Below are 23,775 nucleotides of genomic sequence, written 5' to 3'. Positions count from 1 at the left end.
ATTTTCGAGGCACGTTTTTTCCTTAGACTGTATCCATCTATTACGGAATTATATCTATCTTTGGTAATAATACAGGCAGCATCAAAAATAATGGATCAGACTACGTTTATTTATTTATTTAAACTTTATTGCACTGACAAAATACCAACTTAATGTACAAAAGGCGAACTTAATGACAAGACGCATTCTCTACCAGCCAACCTTAAGAGTCCCCGGCAAGCTCGGCCGAATTGCACATTCCTGTACAAACGTAGTTATATCCGCTCTCATTTTAAAACTATGGATTGGATTGTAATGAAACTTTGCACATACAATGACATGAGGTATATCTAGGTCTGAAATAAGTTTATATAGCTTCAGTTTATAATTAATTTAATAAGGATGAAAGGGAGGATTAGGGGTTGGAAAGATTAAGGAGACCTAGGCTCTCCGAAACATGGCGAGCGAGTGACTAAAACAATTGAGTCTATACCGTGTAAGTAATTTTAATAACAAAACTTCCGTGAGACACAGACATATTAAATATATTAATCGTGTAAGTAATTATTTAAATATAGATATATTATACTCATATTAACATATAATACTTATATCACCTCATTTATCGCGTCACCACGCGATAAATGAGGTAGTTCGCAGGGCTTTGGTCTCAGCCAGCGTTCCCTGCGTCCTGGAGCCTCCGGGTTTGTGCCGTTCGGACGGCAAAAGGCCAGATGGTCTTACGTTGGTTCCTTGGCAGAAGGGCCGGTGCCTCTTATGGGACGCAACGTGTGTTAGCACCTTTGCCCCGTCCCATCTGAATCACACCATCAGTACTGCTGGTTCGGCTGCGGAGTATGCGGCCAAACAGAAGCATATAAAGTACTCTGCCTTGGAACCGACGTATGAGTTCATACCGGTGGCGGTGGAGACTGCAGGATCTTGGGGTGCGGAGGCTAAGGAGTTTGTGTGGCAATTGGGTCGGCGACTAAGAGAAAGGGGTGGCGATCCTCGCTCCGGATCGTATCTGGTCCAACAGATCTCCTTGGCAATTCAGCGGGGCAACGCTGCCAGTGTCATGGGGACTTTTGAACCGGCTACGGTCCGAAGTGGGGACTTGGCCTAGTTTAATTTAGTGTTTAAGTTTGACGAAGCCTGTAGCTGATTTATTGTTGTAAGCACTTGACGAAGCCTGCGTTGCTGATCATGAACTATGTGTTGTGTATAATAAATGATTATATACTTATATTTATTTTTATTTTATTTATTTAGAAACAAACAGTCTCTTATATTAATAAGTTGTTACAATATAGGGTAAAGGGGCCCACTGACTATCAGTCCGCCGGACGATATCGGCCTGCCAGTTGTTCGGAACTGTCAAATTTTTGTTCTAACTGACAGGCCTATATCGTCCGGCGGACTGATAGTCAGTGGGCCCCTTATAATAGACTTATAGACCTACAGTTTCCTAAAAAATAGTATGAATATACATATATATAGATATTGTTCGATTACGCTTCAAAAGTATCTATCATTTTTAATAACTCAATGTAAAGACAATTTCTATAAATATGTCGGACAATTAGAATGTGAAAGATACATTTATATTATTTATTTTTAATTTATTTACATAAAATGTAACTTCACCGCTGCTTTTCCGCACCTTTTCTTATAAAAAAGTTGAAACATTTTTAACAGTAAATATCATTTAACAATCACATTCCAATGAATTATCTCCACACACACATATCCAACATAGAGGAAACTTTACAACCCACTATCGTCCGATCTCCGTATCTGATTGGGCAGTCGTTATTGGCCCTCGGCTCCGCCGAATGGCCTGCTCAGTGGCCCCGAGGCCTGATAACGACATTTTCGGTCTAAAGAATACTTCCAACAGACTCAGCAAGTGAGCAGAAACGTGTGTGCATAATACAGTCGCTCATGCGCAGTGGGTTCAGATGGCAGAGTTTTTGATAAATCGTATCGCGTTTTTAGTAGATGCAAACCGGTTTTATTTGTATGAAATTTCGGTTACTAACCGGTTTCTCCATATAATTAAAAATCGGTTTGCATGGTTTCGGGGGCCCTTGCGGATACACTTCGACCCATAGGGATCTTTTGTGCAGTTACCCCCTAGGAAAGATCCGTCAGCTACTCAAGAGCTTTTCCCACCATCCATGTGCTGGATGATGGAGCTCATGGGTAGCGTTTTGAATTCCTTTGGTTCCAGATAGCCTGTTTCAAAGTCCTTCATTCTTTGTCTGGCGAGGGCGTGACATTCACACATCAGGTGTTCTACTGTCTCTTCCTCTTCGCCACACATACGATAATCGATGTTGTCAGCGTGTCCCATCTTGGCCAGGATTTGCAGTTTGCACTAGGGAATGCAGGGTTTCCATTCCCTAGTTTTTAGATCATAATACGGGTGCTAAAAAGTATGAATATCAATCTTAAGGAATTTCTCTAGTACCTTTCGCTGGATAGAAAACAAAAATACGAACAATGGTCTATAACGGATCACTATATAAATGTGTAACTATTTTTACGGTCGGGTTCGGAGCAGTCACAACAGTATACTCAAGGTCATAGCAGACAGGGTGGATTATACATGTACCTTCCTGAAATTCTGGATTGAACTGTGTGTAAATAATTAAATAATTTAGTAGTAGTAAGTAACTAACGTAGTCATAAGCCAAACTAACAATTCTATGGATAAAATAATTATCTGAAATAAAGAATTAATAATAATAATAATTTACACAAGAATATTCAATCTCATGAGATTGTGGTGCAATGCTTGTCATCCTATGGAATTGATTGACTTGCTCATCATCATCGCAACCACAGTCCAGATTAGGAAGAGGTGCCGAGGTTTTCTCGAGGGGGTACTGTATGAGATTCTTCAAAAAAGAAGTGTACACGTTTTTAAATGGTTGACCACGCATGTAATACCCCTGAAGTTGCAGGCGCCCATAAACTACGGTGACAGCTTACCATCAGGCGGGCTTTGTCATACGAAGTACGAGTAAGTGATCTTCGTGCGGGCTATTCTGAAAAGAATTAGCCAAGGGCTGATTACGTGCACTTGGCCTTATTTATTTGTTTCACCAATTTTATGACCACGAAAAATGGCTGGGAGAATGTCTTGCGGTGTAGGGACAATTGATTTTACGGTTGTTGGCAGACTCTAGTCTTAATATATGTTCACTGCTTCACTACATAGTATAAGACATAGTATAAAACATACTAACTTAGGGTAACCATAGTAAGATAGCAACATAAGTAGGTCCATAAAATTGTAAAAAAGAGCGCTTTCTAGCCAACAAACTGCATAAGTAGTTTGGCAAGTAACTTTAAAATTGATCATGTATAAATAAATGAAAAATAAAAATAAACAAAGTAGCTTCCTGCTGTCTGTCTGTTCCTATGTATGCTTAGATCTTTAAAACTTCGCAATGGATTTTGATGCGGTTTTTTTTCAATAGATAAAATGATTCAAGGGGAAGGTTTATATGTATAATACATCAGCATTGCACCCGTACGAAGCCGGTGCGGTTCGTAAATAATAAAATATTAACTTTCTCTGCTTTTTTTATTGCGAAATCCTCTTTGTCACATTTTTTGGGTTACTTCTATACAGAATCACAAGCTCCAAGGTGCTCACCAATATCTGAATACACCTCTAATGTCACGGAGTCAGAGTGCGTGTTCAGATATATTTGAGTACCTCGACCGCTCCGATAAATCGAAACTCGACTGTACTAGGAGAACGTTAAAAGCTTTAGAGAAACCTTCGACAAATAAAAATATTCGGTAAATTTTTACATCAAACCTACTAAATTTAACACGTTTTTTGTTAAAGAAATAAACAACAAACTTCATAAATGGTCTAAACTAATCAACTAAATAGGGAGGAAAAAGTCAGTCTATATATAAGTATAACATAAGTTGTTTGCAGAAATCGCGAAGCGTCTGGTTGACGTAACTGGTGACCGAAGAGCTGGCGGCTTTCTCGCACAACGTATCAGCATTGCGATACAGCGGGGAAATGCCGCCAGCATCCTTGGTACAATGCCTCAAGGGCTTATTTTAGATTTAAGCTAGTTATTAATTTCGTTTACGTAGTACCACTGTATATATCTAGTATAACATTAATTGGATGATGGATCCTTCCATATCTGTGTCGGAAGCGGGTGTTGCTCGAAGCCCAATATCAGTCAATTTACGTCCAAAATCGCCCGTCACATTTATGTAACATGACTCCAGAAACTCGCATAATTGGCTGTCGTACAATTAATATGGGATATCATCCGGCTAATAGGACATCTGAATGCAAGCACATACATTATTCAATATATTACCCTAACAGTCTTGTCAATGCGATACAACGGATGTATACACAGCATATAAAATTGGAGGCACAAACGAATAACAAGTAAGGGTGAGATGTTTTTGGGGTTATAATAGCGGATTCGTTTTTTTATTATACAAGATCTCGATTGAAATCCTGGGCACAGAATAAGTAATAGTATTATCATACAGAACGGCCACGCACCGCCCCGCCCCGACTCGAATTACCTCGCCCGCGACAGCACTGCAGATTGATGACCTTTTAAATAAATAAAATAAAATAAAATAATCATCATCATCATCATCATATCAGCCTTCTATCGCCCAATGCTGAGCATAGGCCTCTCCTCGCGTACGCCTCTTATCCCGGTCCTGAGCCAATCTCATCCAGAAGTGACCCGCAGTCTTCCGAATGTCGTCCACCCAACGAGCCAACGGACGCCAGGCACTCCTTTCGTCTGAAAGCGGCCACCATTCCGTTAACATTTTGGCCCACCTGCCATCACAACAATAAAAAGTCACTTATTGTCGCAGTAAAAAAAAGACAGTTGTAGGTACAAGCTTAAATTACATTATTATTATTATTAGTATTATACAAGTCCATATATAAGTAGGTACCTTTTGCCGACCGCTCAGTTCTGTTTTTAAGCAACTCACACAATGACGCATGCCGCGTGTACAGACGTGCCGTTCACACATAGAAACGCAAGTGATTTTTGATGTATAGCGTGTCCACCCCCGCCCCCGCGTGCTAAGCCCCCAACCTAACCTACCTAATACCCTAGCCAAATGACTATTTTTTTTGTTAAACGACGATGGACAAGTAACGAAAACCGATTAATTTTTACTTATCGCTCCATAGCCATTCATTGCCCTGATTGCATTTATTAACAAACGCCAATCGTTAAGTAAAAATGTGTCGGGCCTTTTTATTGGAATTATAAGGGCCATCCTAGAAACAGAAGTAGGGAAAAGTTGATTTTAAGTTTTACATTACTTACTTAATACTTACTCCGTTGGCTCAGCGACCCAAAATGAGACTTGGCCTCCCACACAAGACAGCGCCACTTTTCTCGGCCCCGTGTGACTTCTCGCCAATTGTTAACTCGAAGTTCGCGCAGATCCGCCTCCGCCATGTCGCACCAGCGATACCTGGGGCGTCCGGACATCCTACTGCTAGGCAGGAGTAGGTACGCTCTTTTCACGTTCCGATCTTCATTAATACTGTTATGTATGTATATTGGTGGAGGGTAGGGTTAAGTCTCCCCGCGCGCCCTCCGGCGCCGGCCTTATTGTAATGTCACTGTCACTTGTCAGTCCGGTAATAAACCTACGTACTGAACGCACGGTCTTCTGCTTTACCATCCCCGAGAACCCTCCGTACCATCCCCTGGGCTTATATATACCACATACATTCTCTCAAGATGGCCCAATACCTACAATAAAGTTTTAACGTAAAAAGAATGGGCCTAGAAGTTAATGAGAGAGGATTCGAAATGCATGTATTGCGAGGTTCGGGGCAGCAACTAATTATTTTATGAGTCAACGTACATCCGCCACTGCAAGAACCGCTAAAGGTTTATTTACCACAGTTAAAAAAAAGGGGAAAGTACGCCAATGGCGCCCGCGCTCGCTCCTGCCACCACTAAAGCTGTACCTTTAGAGCAAGAGTGAAATATAAATGTACCGTAAAAAGAAAGCCTGGAGTGGGCCAATGTCGATCCTTATTTATGAGTCAGCGGATTATTATGAGTTGGCAATTTTCCGGAGTATAAAACCCGTTTCTGCCTCTGGAGCGGCATTTAGATTTAAAAAAATATATTATTGATTTGATCATCACCTTGTATGTTGAACTACGAGTCAACAATTGGCGAGATGAAGCGCAGTATTGAGTCTGACTCGCGCACCGAGGGTTCCGTATTTTTTAGTATCTGTTATAGCGGCAACATAAATACATCATTTGTGAAAATTTCAACTGTCTATTAGCTATCACGGTTCATGAGATACAGCCTGGTGACAGACAGACGGACAGCGGAGTCTTATTAGTAATAGGGTCCCGTTTTTACCATTTGGGTACGGAACCCTAAAAATGGGGTTGAATTGTGTCAGAGGCTAAGAGGCGTTATCCTTTCAAGAATCAGCATATAGTTTTTACAAAAGTGACAACCATCTGACCTTCCAACTCAGAGACAAACTAGGCCTTATTAATATTCGTCCAGTTTTTCACGATGTTTTTCTTTAGTTAGAGGCAATTAGCATAAGTTCAAACAAACTCATTAGTAAGTAAATGTGCCATTTTCAACCAAAAGGGTACTTATTGTCGCTTGTCAGTAAGGCGCTATTTCCATATAGCTTCAATTAGAAATCAACCTTATCAACAAGCGACAATGTGGCACCTTTTGGTTGAAAACGTCACAAATATGTTCGAGCCAGAATTTAATTTGCACCCGCGACCTCCGGATTGAAAGTTCGACGTCAGATGCTCTCGGCCTCTACCGACTTTAGGGTTCCGTAGCCAATCTGTTCGTATGTTACAACCATTTTATTCAGACACTATAAGTTATATTTTAACAAAATTTTGAACTTAGGTATATTTTGTGAGCCGCTACTTAGTTTAGAAGTAAACATTTATAAAAATATATTTTCAAAGAGGCACTTGTTCTTCTCTTTGCTATAAAGTTTATTGATTAAGTGAATACTTTTAGAATAAGCTCAGAAAGTCAATAATATTGTGCTAACTAACTTTTAAGCCCAGCAACAATTTAACTTGGAAAAAATTCTAGATAATAAAGCCCATCTTTTCCTGTGGCTGTAAAGTCCAATCGCAGCTGGGCATTTCCTGCCACAAAAATCGCAGCTGAAGCGCGAATCTGTTGATGGTTCCTGTGAAGTGCGAAGTCTTTTCTTCTTTAAGTAAACAAGCCAGACTTCGTCATGCTTCGCTATGCCATCATATTAAAGGTTACGCGGTTATTGAATATCTGGGAGACCAAGCTTTGCTTGGAAAACATATAAAAACTTAAAAATCCAGTCTTAATCGTTTTTCCAGAGATAAGACCTAGACAGATCGCTAGCTAAATCCCCCGAAAACCCCCATATAACAAATTTCATCGAAATCTGTCATCATGCCTGTCACGTTCTAAAGGGGCCCACTGACTATCAGTCCGCCGGACGATATCGGCCTGCCAGTTGTTCGGAACTGTCAAATTTTTGTTCTAACTGACAGGCCGATATCGTCCGGCGGACTGATAGTCAGTGGGCCCCTTTACAAGTATGTAAATGCGAAAGTGACGCACGACATGACAGTATAATAAATAAGCGCCAGTGAGCGCCTAAATCAGTATCATAACAACAAAAGCAAAACTCAATAAAAGATATTTAACAATCTGAATGCCGCTCCGAATCTTTGCATTACAAGTTTACTGCGACTTTGTGCTGATTATTCCGAACAGCTTGGAAACAAAGAAGAGACAATTTTATTTATTTAGCGTAAACATGATTCGATTAGAAACTCTGAAAATAGTTGCTGCTTTTCTTTCTGAAAAAAACAAGTGGTACTTAACTAAACTTACAATTTCGAATGGCGATATCAGCGGACAAGAGTCCCCAGCAGGCTCGGCCGAATTTCACCTTTCCATACAATTGTAGTTTCGTTCTCATTTTAAAACTATGTGTTGGATTGTAATGAAACTTTGCACATACAATAACATGAGGCATATCTAGTTATGTAATTAGTTTATGTAACTCCATATTATAAAGCAAACGAAATAGAGCAAAAAGAAGTTTTGTATGAAAAACAAATTCGCTGTATTTCTTAACTATGGTATCTGAAGCTACTATATAAACTAATTACAGGATTAGAATAATATACCTCATCTTATTCTATGCACAAAGTTTCAGAGCAATCTAGCTACTCGTTTTAAAATGAGAGCGTAACTACGTTTGTATGTAGAACCGAGCTTGCTGGACTCTTAACCTTTGGTATGCTTAGGAGTAGATCTGCTCCGTATATATTCAACTTAAACATGAATGAAATTGCTATTTAAATAGCAATTTTTTGACAGGAACATCCGAAAGGTTAAAGCCAGGAAATTAGAAGGAAGATATGGCGCGCCGCGCGGGTTTTTACCTTTAACCTCAATTACTCTGAAAGCATATTTATTTTTAACATTTTGGTCGTCAGATGCTTCGGGTATATCTCTAACTAATTTATACTAAAGTTATACTGCTGATATGCAGGGTAAGGATATTTATAAAACTTAAAATAATTGAAAATTATACATATTTCCTTGATTTTGTTCCATAAAACAATTTGGAGTTAAGAATTTAATGTTAACCTTTTGAGGTTGTATATGAAGTCTGCACTTGCAAAGATTTTTTGCTATTATATTAAGAATATTTTCTGATTTTGAGAAGCGCTGGTGGCCTAGCGGTAAGAGCGTGCGACTTTCAATCCGGAGGTCGCAGGTTCAAACCCCCGGCTCGTACCAATGAGTTTTTCGGAACTTATGTACGGAATATCATTTGATATTTATACCAGTCGCTTTTCGGTGAAGGAAAACATCGTGAGGAAACCGGACTAATCCTAACAAGGCCTAGTTTCCCCCTCTGGGTTGGAAGGTCAGATGGCAATCGCTTTCGTAAAAACTAGTGCCTACGCCAATTCTTAGGATTAGTTGTCAAGCGGACCCGAGGCTCCCATGAGCCGTGGCAAAATGCCGGGATAACGCGAGGAAGATGATGATGATTAAGAATATTTTCTGAAACCCGGATAAAAATTAATAGCTATTCACATACGTCGTTCGCAATCGCGCCCTTTTCTCGAAAACAGAACGCCATCAAAAGCAAATTGTCGCAAAAAACATTGTGATTGTAGCAATTTACATTCGCGATATCACCACAGAATAAGTAATAGTACTACCCGGTTAATATCACAATCTCGTATCTCTTGCACACTCAGAAATGTAGAATGAACTTTATGGTATTCGCCTTAAGGTTGTTTTTGGAATTCAAGGTTTAATAGGATAGGAGGACGGGTGTGTGACAGCGGTATGCCGGACGCAGGGTCGTCCAAACAAGACGCAGCTTGAACGGCGTAGAAACGATATAAAACCTCGTAAATATATGTTTCTATGCGGCTGCTGTTAACTTTGATGGGGTACGTGACTTTTAAAAGGTTTAAGTTGCTAAAATAAAATAAATTAGAGATTTTCGACCTTATTTTCTATATTTCATCGATTTTAATGAGCCGGGTAAATAACTAAAACCGGGATTTCATCAAATCCCTAAGGGATTCATTATCAACTCGCCCAAAAAGCGGTGCTGACACATTTGAAGCATTAAGAAAAATTGCACTAACAACAAAAAGGAATTTAAAATTATTATAATTTGTCTACTTATAAAGATTCCAATTTCAAATTCCAAATTATTTATTTGTTAAACATAGGTATGTACAACAGGTCTTAAATGTATAATATATAGGTAGTATCACAATGTTTCGCCACATGGCACACAAATAGCTACAGAGCCGTAGCGTGAAATTATAAACTAGTCTTAATAAAATATACACAACACAACAAATTAAAAGGAAATTAAATCTCCTGAGTCAGACATAAAAATCTTGAATAGAATAATATGCTTTACTTACTAGGAGATCATATAACATTTTTTTAAATTTCTTTAAATCATCAATTACCAAAATTTGTTTAGAAAATAAAAAGAGCGTACTCCAACCTTAAATGCCGGCAACGCACTTACATCCTGGCGTTGCGGGTGTCCATGGGCGGTGGAAATCGCTTACCATCAGGCGTCTGCTGAATTATCATTAAAAAAAATCTAATTTTAATATTTTTACATTAGTCTTCCTAGCTACTGTTTTTGTCATATACCCGGTTATAGTTAAAGCCCGTAGAATGTAGGCCGTACTTTATGCCGTAATAAACGCATAACTCCCGTTATCTGATGACCATGTTTTACTCCGCGATTACTGTCCCGGACGGAAATGATCCCGGGATAAAACAATTGTTTTTGCTTTCATGGCTAGTTCAGATAGTCCTGAGATATGGCAGATTGTTATTATTTATACATAATGAGTAATCGTTTAGATCCTATTTTAGCATTAAAAAAAAATAGCATTTAATATTTACCGAGGTATTTTTCTATCTGAAAAATTTTTTTTTAATACAAAACTCATTTTTATCAAGCAGAAACGTCTGCGAGCGAAAGGTGGTCACGGACTTTAATTGTTGAGCCATTTAGGGTTCAAGCTAATTTGGTTGTTAATACTAACGGTATGAAATGTCCAATGTAAAGTAAACCCTAAATGGCTCAACAATTAAAGTCCGTGACTGTACTACAATTTTATATTAAAGGAAAAATTCACCGCCTCCGGCAAAACATGAACTCGTTCGTTTCTAAATATAATTGTGACCGGTCAGGCGTGGCTCACTCCGCGATTTTGTCGCGTCGTTACAAGTACACGCGGCCCACACCAATTTTGGTGTCTGGCCATAATAGTTGCCGCGCACCGCTACGGAACGGACGCCTGAACATATTCTTTTACTATACTAACGCGAGAAAAATACTAGCTGTAAAACATTACAAATTGAATCCAAGTATAAATGCTAATATAATAATATTTAATATTTATCATTCAAAATTATCCTACTGTGAGGAAACCATTCAAAATTAGTTTCAAATTACTTTGCTACTCTAGAAGATAAAATGCAACTTTGCTGCCTATTTTTGAAGGATAAAGGGAGCCTTCGATCGTGTGGGGAGGGATCGTGTGGTAAAAAATAAATAGAACTACAGAAATGGTCATAAGTACAATAGTATAATTTGTTTACTTATAAAGGTGCCCATTAACTATCAGCCCGCCGGAAGATATCGGCCTGTCAGTTGTTCGGAACTGTAAATTTTTTGTTCTAACTGATAGTCAGTGGGCCCCTTAAGGCGTTTAATGGAGTCCTTATTCCGCCACCTTGTTTTAAACTCCTAACCAAAGTAATTTGGTAAATTGTAAACTTAGTAAGTAATTTGATTCGTTTAATTATTTATATATATTGATGCTAAGAGTCGGTAAACATAAACAATATTAATTATGCCTTAATTAAGCTAATTGATTAAATAATGTTTTGTTTATCAACATTGAGAATTTTATTTCATATTCCTTATAGTTTTATACACAAAAACACAAAAAGGGAAGTAAGGGAATAACACTTAAGCAAAGAGGATATAATAAGATAGAGCGGTACTGTCATAGTAAAATTTGTAACCACTGTAAATTCACTGCCATCTATCGACATACTTAAAAACTAAAAATGAAGATTTATAAAAATACGTTAAAATGTATATAGATAAATGATTTTTTTATTTGCATTAATTATTTTTATACTATTTTGACCCATGTTCTTTCACTGATATGCGTTAAAATTATAAATAACAAATGAAACCGTCAGCGCCCTCTATACGAGAGTAGGCCAAAACTAGTGGCGCCCTCTGAACGAGAATCAAATTTTCTTGATTTTCGAGGCACGTTTTTTCCTTAGACTGTAAACATCTATTACGGAGTTATATCTATCTTTGCTCACACTAACAAGCACACAGCACAAACAACATGACACCTATACAGATCTTTTAGACACACATAGGTAGATTGTAAGTAGCTGACACACCCACAGACCGAACACACCACCGACCTGATGGACATAATGTAACATATAAACTAGAGAAATAAACACCTTTCTATTCTATTCTATTCTATTCCATGGCACCGTGGTACCCAGAATAAATAGTTATTTTACCGAAATTGACAGGAACATGGTATAATACACTGACATTTAGTATAATCGGAAAGACGAATCTATTTAAAATTAGCCTTTTTTAGGTGGCTTAGCCCTCGCTCTTTATGTAGTACTCCCTGGAGTAATGCGTCATGTTTAGTGTAGAGCAACACAAAATAGGACGAAATGTAGTAAGTATTTTTTTTTTTAATTAGATACTTAAGTATACATTCGGAAATTTGGGTTAAAAATTTGGTTATATTTTTTTGGTTTGATAGAAATTAGATTGAAGGTTTTAAACCACTTCTACTCTGACGAAGTGGCGGATGGAGGCCATTTGTAGGGTTCCGTACCCAAAGGGTAAAAACGGGACCCTATTACTAAGACTCCGCTGTCCGTCTGTCACCAGGCTGTATCTCATGAACCGTGATAGCTAGACAGTTGAAATTTTGACAGTTGATTTCTGCTGCCGCTATAACAACAAATACTAAAAACAGAATAAAATAAATGTTTAAGTGGGGCTCCATACAACAAACGTGATTTTTTTGCTGTTTTTTGCGTAATGGCACGGAACCCTTCGTGCGCGAGTTCGACTTGCACTTGGCCGATTTTTTAAAGACGGACTGTTTGTAGCTAATACAAATTCTAAAATTGCTCTTAACTTGGACCCGTCAATTTGATGCCGCACAGTCGGACATTATGGACTTGATTTTTATTGAAGTCGGAATTGAGACTCCATGTTTCCCCCCACCGTCTCACCGAAAAATTAAATAAAATGGAGGGGAACATAATTGAACCCAGTATCCAATTTGTTTTTATTATATATTTACTTTCGTAGATCTTTGGATTGCGTTTGTTTGACGGTGTCTTTATTCATTGATCGGTGTATTTCGACATGGAGAGGCATTTGGACTATAGAAATCTGAAAAAAAATGGTTTCCTTTGCGTCAAGTACCGTCAACTGATTGAACTATGGATGGTATAGAATAGAAAGGATGCCAATCTCTTATGGCAGAATTGTTGCAAAAGTGACCGCTTTCAGCTTTAAATAATAGTTCCTAATCCCTCCAGTGGCGCTAGTTAGGCTCTGGGACATGAGTATAACACGAACTATATAAGGCAACAAAAAACCCGACCAAATTACGTAGGTTGTTTTTGGTAGTATTTCGGTGTATGGTGGCGCCGCCTAATTACTGTTTTTTGATGGACACTTTTCATATATAGAGATTTGGCTCCTTTATATAGTCTCCATGGATTGAACAAGATGCCAATGCCATGGCTTAAAAACAGTAATAGCACAATAGGGATGTTGTTATGAATCGCGAATATATAAAATGTTATGTTCTTACGATAGCAGGGAATATTAGAATGTAAGTGTAAATATGCGTAATAAATTAATAAAAAAGACGTGACGTCACGGTGTGAGAAACACGCACAGCAGACAAGATGTCAAACCTGGTGGTCCTCTGGCACTGACAGCAGTTTGTTTATCACATCGTTACGTCATCCAGATCACGTGACAGCTTGGAGCGTTTTTGCGCGAAATTTAAACACAAAACTAATTAAAGTCGATTTTCTATTAAAATTTATAACAAAAAAATTGTTGCAATAATTAGGTGTCTATCTATAAAATGAAAACAGTTTTAAAAAAATTTCAACATCCCTATTTTCTATCAACTTGCTGTGTGTATTTCTCTTAACGGTCACCCTCTTCCAATTATTAAGAATTAAAAAGTTCAAGCGATTTGGTAGAGTACAGTCGAAAGCAAAAATATCGATCCAGACAAATGGCTCAAAAATATGTGAACACGACTTTACTGTCTAAGGTGTAAGAGCACATATTTTTGAAACTTTGGGAATGTATATATATTTATGCCCTTGATTGTACAGTCGCTATCAGATATATCGGAGCGGCCGAGGTGCTTAAAAATATCTGAACACGCACCTAGCGCCTTGACAATAGTGGCGTTTTCAGATATTTGTGAGCATCTTGGCTGCTCCGATATATCTGATGGCGACTGTACCACTATTTTTCAGGAAAAATACAAAAATGCGAATTTATAGGGTGGTAATTTTTTTCTTATAACATCTCATTGTACCCTACACAAAGCCAAGGGTTATATTTTAAGTTACAAGATTTGCACCAAATATGTATTTAGTGTACCTACTTATAATTATCTATACACATGAAGTAAAAAGCGTGTAATATAGCGGGAGTAAAATCAGTTTCAAATGAAAATCAAGTCTAAAAAGTTCGAATTCCCCTCTAATAAGCTGTTGGAATTGATCTAAGTATCGCTATCAGGTTTATTGCCATCAATTGAGATTACTCCATTGGAATTGCTAGTTTCCGTCTCGCTCGCACATGTAACAAAAACTGAGAGGTGGGAATACACGATATGCGTTTCGTATGTGTGTCAATTAGTCAATATAGCTACATAACGCATTTTATTAACCGCTGTTGAAGTTGGATGAAATGAAGTACTAAAAGCAAATTATTAACTGACCGTCGGTGTGACTTAATATTTATTTATTTATTGAAAACTACAATTAGCCTCATGCATGAAGTTTATAATTGAAACAAATATTTTTTATTTGGATATTTGTTACCGTTATATCATGTTACAAATGCATTTCCGTTATTAAATTATCATTTAATTGCTTAAAATTATAAATAAAAAGTACAAAAATTTGCCCGCGAAAGGCCACGTGACGTCACGCGTTCGACAGATTAGTGTCATTAGTAGCAAACGTCAGTTGCGCCGCCCAACGTGTGACGTCATCACGCTCTGTCGAATTCGCGCCAAAAATTATGAGCGTTTCAACCGCTCAAAAATTTTCAACATTTTAAATATTTTTTAATAAAATAATGTTAAGGTTTACAAAAGTATTTTTATCATTTCCGGTGTTCCAACGATATAAATTATGAATCCAAAAATAAAAATAAATTCATGCATGGAGCTAATTAGAATTTTATTTTATTTACAATCATCTGAATACCATAAAAATGACCATTTTGTTTCTAGACGATATACGTTCATAATTACCAGACTTGCTATAAAAAATATATACGGAAATTGACAGTTACGTCAAAGTAAAGGAATTTATTAACTCTTGACGACCACATTACAGCCCAAACACTAATGTAAAAAAACCGTCCAAGTGCGAGTCGGACTCGCCCACCGAGGGTTCCATAGTTTTTAGTATTTGTTGTTATAGCGGCAACAGAAATACATCATCTGTGAAAATTTCAACTGTCTAGCTATCACGGTTCATGAGATACAGCCTGGTGGCAGACGGACAGACGGACAGCGGAGTCTTAGTAATAGGGTCCCGTTTTTACCCTTTGGGTACGGAACCCTAAAAAACACATTTGCAAAGTTCTGTTATAAAACTTATAAAAAGTACCAGGGCCTCATAAGCGTTAGGAGCATTACTCGGAACAGCGCGCTAATAACCAAGTGCGTTAAACAAACGGAGGTAATACGCTGTTCAACTCCGGCAAGAAACGTGAAATGCGTCCCTCGGTTAGCATTAGCGTCCCAGTTTCGGTTTCTGTCCTTGTCGCACTGACAAAGGTGGAAAGAGATGGAGGTGTTAGTTAGCATTGCGCGGCGAATCTCTCTCTGTGGACGCCTACAGTTTTTTACGGATTGCGAGGCGAGATACATACTATTGTGGCGTTTGGGAGGCAGTTTTTTTTTGCAAGGATTGGACCAGGAGATTATGATTTTAATTTCTTGTTCTGAAACTGTTGTATCTATATATTAATAATACGAGCTGGCAACTCAGCAGTCTCCCGCCAATATGGATGGTAACTGTCAATGTCATGTCGTTCGTGTGATATAAAATAAAGCCTTGCATATTATCTGCTGGTCGTATTAATTAATTACACCAAGTTAATTAGATATATAATTGAAACTGTCATGGATTTCATCTGTCAGCCGTCACATGAAACATTTCTGGACCAGAAACTCTGCCACTGGCTGTCATTGTTGACATTTTGATAGATCAAATCTATAACCGTTTCAGAACAAGAAATTAAATAAGAATCACTCTGGTTTGTCAATATAAAATGGCGGCAGAATTTTAAATGGGCGGGGGAAAGGGATTTCGAATTTCGTGCCTTTTAGGTACTACTGGTATATGCCAGGCTGGTTGATGTCATATGTGAACCTCCTAATGTACGTGCTTTTATTGAGTCAAGTGCCACTTGTTCCTTCTATTTAGGTATCCTTGCCTCCCGCTTGAACCACGTATGAGATGCCCTTGTAACTCAGCCCTTAATTTTTTTTATCAACTTGCAGCGCCATCTATCGCGCCACTCAAGTACTAATGTCGCCCGGTTGCTAGCTCTCGGCTGCTTTCTCGTCAGTACGTTTTTATAACTCAGCCGAGCAACACGTTTACAAAGCAAGTTGGACTTTTTGACGTTACTAAAAATGACTAAGTTACCAACTATAAGCTAAAACGTAGAAAATCCATGACATATTTTGAAATTTTACGATGTTTAAAAGTTGTGGACAGATTTGTGTCGGTCGAAAAGTTGATTCGCCCTCAACACACTTCAATCTATTTTGCGAAAAAATCATGTCGTATTTTATAACAATGAAGAAAATAAATAAAATTACGCAATAATTAAAGTCCTGCATTACGAATATCAAGGAGATTTGTTTTAAATTTAACACGAATTTTTTTTAAATGAAATAGGAGGCAAACGAGCAGACGGATCACCTGATGGTAAGCGATTACCGCCGCCCATGGACACCCGCAACACCAGAGGGGTTGTAAGTGCGTTGCCGGCCTTTAAGATGGTGATGCACGATAGTGCATGCTCCATCTCTTCTTGATTTTATATTTGTATGCCAAATGGCAAAACATAGTGAAACATAAATTATTGTATAAGATTTATATTTAACCTATGTTTGAAACTAAATAAGCTTTCAATTTGAATTTGTTTTTTTACAGTTTAGTTTAATAGTGGTTAGTTATAATGTAAATCTCATAAACAAAAATGCGAGAAGACCGATCAGTCAGTGTGTATATTTTTTAATAAAATAAAAAATGGCGGCGTAACTCCGCGTTAATGGTTTACTGACGGTTATTATCCTAACGCTTGTACTGAAAGGGATTTACAGCTGAAATCACTCCGGCGTTATTATAGTCATTATAATATTTCAGCCTATATAGGTCCCACCGCTGGGCCCAGGCCTCCTGTCATGCACTAGAGGGATTGGGCTATAGTCCCCACGCTAGCCCAATGCGGGTTGGGGACTTCACATACACCTTTGAATTTCTTCGCGGATGTATGCAGGTTTCCTCACGATGTTCTCCTTCACCGAAAAGCTAGTGGTAAATATCAAGTGATACTCTGTTAAGTTCCGAAAAACTCATTGGTACGAGCCAGGATTTGAACCCGCGACCTCCGGATTAAAAGTCGGACGTCAGATCTACTCGTCAGATATAGCCATTACATGACGGTATTAAATAATAAAACCAGTACCTCTGTAACTAAATAACTGAACTAAATTAAAACTAAATAAGTAAACTAAATCCATACTATCCATACTATCCATACTAATATTATAAATGCGAAAGTCTGTCTGTCTGTCTGTCTTTCTGTCTGTGTGTTCCCTCTTCACGCTTAAACCGCTGAACCGATTTAGATGAAATTTGGCATAGAGATGGGTTGAGTCCCTGAGAAGGACATAGGATAGTTTTTATCCCGAAAATCATCCCTTAAGAAAGTAAAAAGCGGGGTGGAATTGAGATAATTAATGAAGTGCCTGCTAATTTGTGTAATATGCTCAAATTGAATAATTGCTATGTCTTTCTCCAGGCGCTATTCTTACTCTAGCTGCCTAGGTTACTAAGTCCACGCAGACGAAGTCGCGGGCAAAAGCTAGTAATATTATAAATGCGAAAGTGTGTCTGTCTGTTTGTCTGTTACCTAAACCCTAAACCGCTGAACCGATTTAGTTGAAATTTGGTATAGAGATAGTTTGATTCCCGGGGAAGGACATAGGATAGTTTCTATCTCGAAAATCATCTCTTAAGAGGGTGAAAAGCGGGATGGTATCATGGTGGAATTGAGGTTATTAATGAGTTGCCTTGTGTAATTTGTATTATGCTCAAATTGAATGATTGCTATAAGACTTTCTCCAGGCGCTAAACTTACTCTAGCTGCTGTTACTGATTCCACGCAGACGAAGTCGCGGGCAAAAGCTAGTAACTAATAACTGAACATAATTATAAACTGAGTTGATAGATGGCAGCACCATCTCTCTCGCGATACCGTAATCCAGTAAAGGATTCGTATAGGAGGTGCAAGCACGTACTGCTAGCCCTTAGAGTTGGTCAAAGGCGCCTACCCTTTCAAAGATAGCATACACCAGAGAATTTGGGACGGGTACCGCCGTGGCCGGGTGGCCTAGTGGTCAGGACGTTAGCCGCGTACGTTGAACACGCGGCGCGGCGCGGGTTCGATTCCCGCCTCGGCCACCGGTGGACTTTGGTCACTTTTTCCTTATTGTATGATATTGATGTATGATTTCAGTTTATAAACCGATCGTCAAACAAATCACTTTCAAATCCCTAAAATAATTACATCGCGTGAATATCTAGGTATTTAAAAAAACCGAGGCAGAATTCGAAGAACAAAAAAGATGAGAGAAAAATGTGCAGATTTTCTCGTTTCCTTTGAAGTGACAACCCTCGAGCTCTCGCCGTAACGAAGCGTGAGCGAGCCCTCTCTGAGGATGCAAAGTGTATGCGCGGCTAGGGCTGTCACTCAATGAAGTGCTAAAAAGTTTCATTTCATGTCGGGACATCGTGTTTTAAGTATAGTTTGTCAAGGGACTGTCTAATTTCGGGCGTAGACGGAGAGAGTCATACTGTCTTTGTCTTGCACTGGTGCTGGCGCCTAGAAGAAGGGGATGTGTAGTTTTTTTGTTCTTATTTACTGACAAGATTTGCTTGACCAACTATAGTAAGTTTAGTTTTAAGTACACTCTTATTTTTGTTTGACATTTAACATATTATTTTCGTTTGACAACATATATGTATTATAAATAGTGCATGCTCCATTTCTTCTTGATTTTATATTTGTATGCCAAATGACGAAATACAGTGAAACATAAATTATTGTATTAGATTTATATTTAACCTATATTTAAAAATAAATACGTTTTTAATTTAAATTTGCTTTTATACAGTTTGGTTTAATAGCGGTTAGTTATAAAGTAAATCTCATAAACAATTGTAAAATTGTTAGATTTAAATAAAAATGAGCGTAGCTTGAAATCAAACGTCAGAGTTTTAGCGAGTATTATAGAAGTTATAAAATGCATTTATCTTTCTAGGGTTTCATACCCAAAGGGTAAAAACGGGACTATTACTAAGACTCACCTGTCCGTCTGTCCGACTGTCTGTCTGGCCGTCTGTCCCTCTGTCTGTCTGTCAGCAGGCTGTATCTCATGAACCGTGATAGCTAGACAGTTGAAATTTTCACAGATGATGTATTTCTGTTGCCGCTATAACAACAAATACTAAAAAGTACATAGGTACATACAAATACATAGGTACGTTTATTTATAACCCTAAGTTACATGTCATGTCATGTAATGTCATGTCATGATGTCTTCGTCTATATTCCGTCGTTATTTAAAAAATATCTGCAGTGCAGTTGGCAGCCCTTACTCTTTTATCATTCGCAGTACACGGCCTAGATGTAATTAGTTCTTTAGACATTTGCTGGACGACATTTCAGTAATTTTCATATTTTACCTACTTGTGGCGATGGCGTTTACCTTATTTAGTAGCTTTTAAAATAATGGAGGATTTTAGTGAATACGGTTTTTAACAGTAACTTTTCTTTGTAAATATGGGGGCACGGCCGTGTCGAGCAAAATAAAGAGTCACGGCTTGTCATAGTTTTCTCGAAGCCATTAAGGACATTTTCAACGTCGTGTAGTTTTGTGATGCCTAAAGCAAGAACCCTGAATTTTCAGTGAAATATAGAGCATAACATTATTTAGATATATTCTCAATAACATTTAATAAGAACTTGTAGTTAAGAATTATTACGTCAAAGTTAATTTTAAAACTTAATTATACGCGATTGAGTCCCGTTTTCGCAAATAATAATCCCATCAAAAATCATCATCATCATCTTCCTCGCGTTATCCCGGCATTTTGCCACGGCTCATGGGAGCCTGGGGTCCGCTTGACAACTAATCCTAAGAATTGACGTAGGCACTAGTTTTTACGAAAGCGATTGCCATCTGGAAGGTCAGATGGCAATCGCTTTCCCAGAGGGGGAAACTAGGCCTTGTTAGGATAAGTCCGGTTTCCTCACGATGTTTTCCTTCACCGAAAAGCGACTGGTATAAATATCAAATGATATTTCGTACATAAGTTCCGAAAAACTCATTGGTACGAGCCGGGGGTTAATAATCCCATCAAAAATATTACATGTAAAAAGATGCAAGTCTCGCAACCCAGTTCTTCTACTACAAAAAAGTTTTGAGATGTAATACCAAGTCGGTTATTTTAGTCAGTGCCAGTTATAATTTTCATTCATTTCTCAAAAAGCCCAAACTTATATTTCTAACTCCCATTCTATACAAAGAAACCTAACGGACTTGGCAGCAAGAATCTTAAATGAACATTTCTTTGTAAGCAAACCAATGTTCAATCGTTCAGAACATTTTACTGCAGCGGCTTGTCTCCAAAATAAAACGTATGTTACACGTAAAATGGACTCCGATAGCTCAAAACGGCCGCACGATCCGCAAAACGCCGATTCCGGCGATTTGTAGTCCAACTTCACAGGAAATTCAATCCAATCAACATGCAATCAAAGTCCACATTTGAATGACACAGCTTCTAGGTTCCTTAAGGTGCATGCTTCGTTGATATTCTGTGCGAACCTCAAGAGATGCTCATCGAGCATTCCTTTTATAAAACTTTCATGGGCGCAATACGTCCAGTGAAATGCGCTCTAGAAAGGACCTTGTCGAATTCAATTCTGGAACGTTTGTGAATCGTTGCGTTCGATTTGCAAATGCTAACGTCTGAACAAGTCGCGTAGAAAGATACGGAGCTCACTTGGAATAAGTAAGTACCATCGTCTTATAGTATAGACTGACGAATTGTGAACCTTATTTTAAACGCATAAGGACTACCGATGGTCGGTTTAGGGAGTTGCCATTATACCCCTGCCACACACTCGACGAGTGCCATGGGAAGTAGGGAGGGAAGTAGGCAGATGTCGGCTGTACAATCGGAGAATCGCGAGCCGAGAAGGGAGCACCATGTACACACTCGTTCTCTGCCTGTCTCGGGGTCTCTCGACAAGTGTGTACAGCCCGCAAGAGTAGAGTGGCTACGTTACTCGCCATGCCGCACGTCATACCTCTCTCTCCCTCCCTACCGCTCCCTATTTTGTCGGTTTTTTGGCGCGAGTCAAGGGCCGGCAATATTGCTCATATGAGCGCGAGCACGAGCGATTGGCCGGCCACACAATTGCGCGTGTGGACGTAAATAGCTATACATACTAAACATGCACACAGCTAGTTTCTACGTCCATTGTGTTACACAGGCAAACGACCTAGTATGGAGCGTCGCGATTAAATGCGCGAGTAGAGCAGTGTGTGGCCAGAGAGGGCAACATGGCGGCAGCGCGAGGAACAGCGCGAGTAGCAGCGTGAGGAGCAAAGTGTGTCGGAGGTATTATTGCTACGTACAGAACGCGACGTTAATACAAACAAAAATGAACTCTATTTCGTATCACATACAGCTTTTTTTACGTTAATAATGGTTGAAAGAGAATGAGTAAAGGAAAATGTGTAAACGCATACTAGGACTTAGGCATACGGCACTTTATATTATAATACTCTTTATTGCACACAGTTTACATAAAGGTACAGAGACGTCAGAGACATGTAACTATGAACAAAGAAAATATTTTTGTATTTGCAGCTGGAAATAAACAAGGATTCCTGTGGCATTTGTTTTGTAACAAAGTATATAACTGCTTAACAGTAATTTTAAAGTGTCCTTTTATAACAACAAGTCAAATACGTAAATAGTTTTATTGCGGCCACAAAATTAGCATCATTCTTTATTATTATCTCGAACTGGTTATGTAACTGACCTGTATTACTATGAATAAAAATTATAATTATGGCTTAAAACGGTCATTTCAAAGTCGCCCCTGCATTTGAAGGCCATCCCCGTTTTACGGTACACACCGAATTTTCTAAAAAGCATCGTGCTTAAATTGCTATAGTAGTGTAACCACTCTTTATTATCCAAAGGTATGCGAATAAATACCATAATAAATACATTAATAATATTTCCCCAAAATCTACAGACAATGGAACAACAATACAGTCAATAAAACATAAATAACATAGATATAAGCAGCGAGGAATTAAACGGTCAACTTGTCCTATTATTTGGGTATAAATTGATGGGGGTTTTATGGCCAGTTATGTACGGAGACTTGGGGTAATGTGGACTATTCTGTGCCCACAGAATAGTACAGCGATGTTGCTTGAAATAAACGTTAGAAAACTATATCTACTACATAGAATGCCTAAAACGTTTTGCCTCCTCCTTTTTGGTACGGACGGCTAAGGAATGGAATGTGCTCCCGCCATCTGTATTCCCTGATCAATATGACCTCGGTCTCTTTAAAGAGTGAATAGGCTGTTACTGAACCGGTGAGATCCATCTTAGGCCCTGTCTTCACTTTTCATCAGGTGTGACTAGGGCCAATCGCCGATCAGTTTATGATTTAAAAAAAGAATGATAGTCTTTATGACGGTTTCTTCAAGTCTTTGGCTTCCGAAACCTAAAAGTTCTAATTGCGTGACAAGTAGGTAGGTATCCTGCCGCATGACAACACAACATTCGTAAACTCATTAATTTGTTTACCATCGCCCAAAGATATCCAGTTTTTAAACAGGTTTCGCAATGTCACTTAATTATGTTTTTTATTGGTGGGGCAGTTATGCTAAAAGGCCCAATTTTTTAGGGTACCGTACCCAAAGGGTAAAAACGGGACCCTATAACTAAGACTCCGTTGTCTGTCTGTCTGTCTGTCTGTCTGTCACCAGGCTGTATCTCTTGAACCGTGATAGCTAGACAGTTGAAATTTTCACAGATGATGTAATATGTGAATATTAAAAAGAGAATAAAATAAATATTTAAGGGAGCTCCCATACAACAAATGTGATTTTTTTGCCGTTTTTTGCGTAATAGTACGGAACCCTTCGTGCGCGAGTCCGACTAGCACTTGTTATGTTTTATTTCTTGTCGTGTTATGCTTTAACATGGCCCGTTAAAACATCACTCTTAAAAGTCAAATAGGCCTCCATTTCCATTTCAGTGTCATGTATAAGTAGTTAGATTTTATTATAATTCGAACGACATTTATTTTTTTCAATTTACTACTTACTTACTCCGTTGGCTTAGCGACCCAAAATGAGACTTGGCCTCCGACACAAGACAGCGCCACTTTTCTCGGTCCTGTGCGACCTTTCGCCAATTGGTGACACGAAGTTCGCGCAGATCCGCCTCCACCATGTCGCACCAGCGATACTCTGGGTCGTCCGATAGGACGTTTTCCTGCTGGGCGGCCCAGGTATGCTCT

The sequence above is a fragment of the Cydia strobilella genome, chromosome 9, assembly GCF_947568885.1.
Source record: "Cydia strobilella chromosome 9, ilCydStro3.1, whole genome shotgun sequence".
NCBI lineage: Eukaryota > Metazoa > Arthropoda > Insecta > Lepidoptera > Tortricidae > Cydia > Cydia strobilella.
This window is presented reverse-complemented; position numbering follows the sequence as displayed.